This window comes from Nelumbo lutea, chromosome 1 (genome assembly GCF_056320005.1).
Source record: "Nelumbo lutea isolate HS-2025 chromosome 1, American lotus-T2T, whole genome shotgun sequence".
NCBI classification, from domain to species: Eukaryota; Viridiplantae; Streptophyta; class Magnoliopsida; order Proteales; family Nelumbonaceae; genus Nelumbo; species Nelumbo lutea.
Window position 1 is genome coordinate 149,219,870 of NC_142684.1, and position 3,956 is coordinate 149,223,825.

A 3,956-nucleotide genomic window follows, 5' to 3' on the forward strand; every position below is an offset into this window, starting at 1 on the left:
GTTTGACTCGTTCCACAAATCCACCGCCCCGATTGGCCCGGCGCGTTCCACGTGAGGAAAGCCAGAGGGGAGCCGAGTCAACGAATTTGACGGCCCGGCTCTGTGACGACTACTAGGCGGGGCCCGGTCCCCTTTTGACTGGCGCCACGTTTCAGATCGGCCGGAGGATGCAAAGTTGACTCTTTCGGTTCCAACTTGTGGGACCGAGTCCCCTGCTTACTGCTTCGATTTTTCCAACCCCACGCATACATCCCTACTCTCTAAACTTGTTCCCGATCTGCTATGCTTTAGCCTACCATATAAACTTGTTATCACAGTCCCCAGAAAAGCTATGAGCCTATGACCTATGACCTACGAATGAATCAATGGTTTTTGCTCGTTTTGGGATTTTGTTAATCGTTATCGGAGAGATTGATTTGGTTTTTATATCAAAATTTTAGAATTTTGAAAGAAAATTTATCCTCATAATCAGCAAAAAGTCTGAAATAGCTAAAATGTTCAAAGTTTAAAACCTTGATTCATTCAAAGGCAGACAGAACTAAACCTACTAGGGTTGAATTATCTTGTACACGAAATACTAATGAAACCCATGTAATTAGGTGGGTCCATGTCCATGACTAGTCCATATGATTGATGACATGAGATGTCAAGGTAGGAAATTCATTTGATCTGCCTGGACCCTCATCAATTGGAGGGAGAGAGAGGTTCAGGATGCGTCATCCAGGTCCAGCCATGTGGTCTCAAATTAAATGGCAAATAAAATAATCAGACATCCATTAATTTGTTCCAGTTCCACATGAGATGTGCAGTCCAGATTTCTTGTTGCATGATAATATACATGGGGCGGGTATAGATGCATGGATTGGACAAAAGTACTACAACCCACCCATTAATTCAACGGGTCAACCCAGTTATGTATCATCTATATACTTTGTAGTAGAGCCTAAATGGGTATGACCCATGCCCATTAGAAGCCAAAATGGGTTGGTCAACCCACAGTGCAAATGATGGGTAAAGAGTAAGTGGGTAGCATGGATTGGATGCATTTTGACAAATACCCCAAGTGACGGGTGAGTATTGATGGATATCCTACTTCCGTCGAGGATCATTACTCAAAAAGTACGTTGCATTTAGTGTTCAAAACGCGTATGTGATTGTGATTATTAGTTAGCCATACCATACATTAATAAGAAGAAGAAGAAGAAAGAAAATAAAGGAGAGAGAGGGGTGAAACTGAAGAGGTGAGATGAGCCATATTATTGGAAGAGAAGTCAAACCAACAATCAACAAAGTGACAGAGTACTGAGGGATGGAGATATATGCCTAGTCCCTAGTAGAGAGGATAAGTCTCCCGTCTGCGTCGTCTCCCCCCATGGACCATGTCATGTGATGATGGGATTAGGACGATTACCACCAGTTTCTTCCAGTCAGGTTCCTTACTTTTATAACTTCACCTTTTTTTTTTCTCTGTCTAATCCTATCACCAATTCCGCCTTTTCTTTTATTGCTTCATTTACAGCTCTCTTCTTTATTTGCTTCAATGTTTGACTTCTTTCTCTCACGAGTTCTCCATCAATCCGCATGGGAAAATAAAAAGTAAAAGTTTGGACGCCATGAACAAGACTCGGAGCGGGCAGGATTTAGGGGTAAAGGTATGGCTTTAAAGAGGAATTAATTTGGTAGATTTTCCTGAGGTAGACTTCATATCCTAAAAACCTTGAAAAATAAAAAATATATGTGACTGAATCGTAATCGTCGTATATAGAATATGCATAGTAACACAACGCTAATGGTATAAGTAACTTCTTTTCCTTATCTACGACCAATTAATCCCTCTCTTGCAGAGAAGCTTCCAGTCAGCGATATTCTCAAACATCTAATATTCAATTTCGTAGACCGATCCCTCCTCCCATCTCTCTTTTGACTGCTCAACACAGACGAAATATTAATTCGGCAGCAATCTCTCTCTCTTCCAATGTGAAGAAGGTCGATGTTTACGGTGTTCCCACCACCTGATCCGGGAAACTTAAAGGAAATATGCTTCACTCAAACAAACGGCGCCCAACGTAAAATGTTGATGCACGAAAAGGAATTAGAAGTCCAAGGAATAGATGCTATTCAAAAGGAAAAAAAAAAAAAAAGAATTCCCAGAATATGGAAAGAAAGGTTTCATTTCATTCACGGACAGTTCAAATCAACCAGCTGGTTTAAACTCAAAGCATTTTTCTTTCTTTTTCTCTCTCTACTTTCACGATAAAGAACACGCATAAATTCACTTTTTAATAACATTGATTTTGGTTTAAATCAATCTTATTAGACTGACATCTTTTCTTTTCATTTTCTGTTCCTACTCTTTTCCAAGTGACAAGTGTTGTTCGTCAATGTTCTCCTATGGACGAAGATAAGGTTTGGTCGTCAGCAGTTGAAAATAAGTGCAAGCTAAAGACAAAGGATTCACAAGTACAGGGCAGTGACAAATTAGAACGTCAACAATGTTTTTATTAGGCATTTGTTAATTGGGGGCTGGGGGTTGGATCAATTCTTAACAGCTCTTAAACCTGTGGACCTGAGTTGGACTAAGAAGTTAAGAACCCAAATAAATTATGCTTGGGAAATGGGTAGTCCAAAATTTGTGGATCCAGAACCTACTAATTGGCGCCAAGAGTGCCAGGTAGGGGAGGGCCCACCTGGGGCCAACCATCAACGCTTACGTGTGGGACCGAGACACCTCAATTAATCAAAGCCATCAAGATCAGATGGTTATATGGAACTATCATATTAATTAATTAAATAATCACCACCCAGTCTCCATTATTTATTATTTAATGGGTCTTGGTTCCACGAAAGTCCTCAAATGACGAAATAAACGCAATTCTGTTTCTTTCTTTTTTGTCATTACGTAATCGCAGCCATTGGTGAAAATACTTGGCACTATATACGTAAGAGTTATTGGACTCAGTTTAGGGCTTCCTTGGTGAAGAATACTCTACCTGCTAACCTACAAATGTGGAAAAGGGAAGTATGGATAGGTCGAACACGGTCAAGATTAAATTAAAAAAAGAAATGGAGAAATGGGTTGGACCTTTTGAGGCCCCCATCTCTTTCCCGTGAGGTGGACTTTTTATTTTAAATATTAATATAATTAACAGAAATATAAATACTATGAAAGAGAGAGAGAGAGAGAGGAAAAGGCTGAAGTAGCTGAATTAATCATATATAATAAAATATCAGGTAAATGGTATCCTTACATTCGGTAGTAGTTGGGAAGATTTGGCCAATTATAGGTTACCTGTTTTAAAGGTTAACGTTGTAGCTTAGCTAACATCATTGAGTTGGGGTGTGCATTTGATCGGTTTGGTTTGGTAATTAGGTTTTAAAATTGAATTGAATCGAATCCAAATTAGTTCGGTTTGGTTTTAAATTGGTAAATTTAGAATATTGAAATTCAAATATATGTTACATTTATAATTAAAATACGTATTATATATTAACAATAATATTAATCTATATATATACTAAAGTGTGGCCTCAACAGTCTCCTTTACCTCAACGGAAAACTCTCATTCCCTTTCATTTTTGCCTTTCTTATTCTCTCATTCTCTCATGAATCCACCTCATCACTCTCTTCTCCATCTCTCATATCGACACTTCAACCTAATAGGAATATTCATTTCTCTCATATCCACACCTCAACGTAATAGGAGTCTTGACAGAGTAAGAGTTGTCCCACCTCATCACTCCTCTCCCGACTTTCTCACTCTCTCATATCAGCAACTCAGCACGATAGGAGTCTTGACAAAGTAGGTCTTCCCACCTCTCATCGCTTTCAACTAGGAAGTTCATCTTTTTCCAATTGTTCTGGACAAAGCAGTTGCCCTAAAAAAAATAGCAACTTAATCTATCACGATTCACCATCGTGAAAGAATGATATGTTCGACTTTACTCTCTCTGTATTC

The 3,956-nt window shown here is 39.0% G+C and overlaps 1 long non-coding RNA gene across 1 annotated transcript; it reads left to right on the plus strand.

Moving 5' to 3' along the window:
- Window positions 1-1,119: 1,119 nt before the first annotated feature.
- On the plus strand, window positions 1,120-2,144 carry LOC148878301 (uncharacterized). Its single transcript, XR_016101516.1, has 2 exons — window positions 1,120-1,431; window positions 1,520-2,144. It is a non-coding gene; the product is annotated as an uncharacterized LOC148878301 (long non-coding RNA).
- Window positions 2,145-3,956: the final 1,812 nt, after the last annotated feature.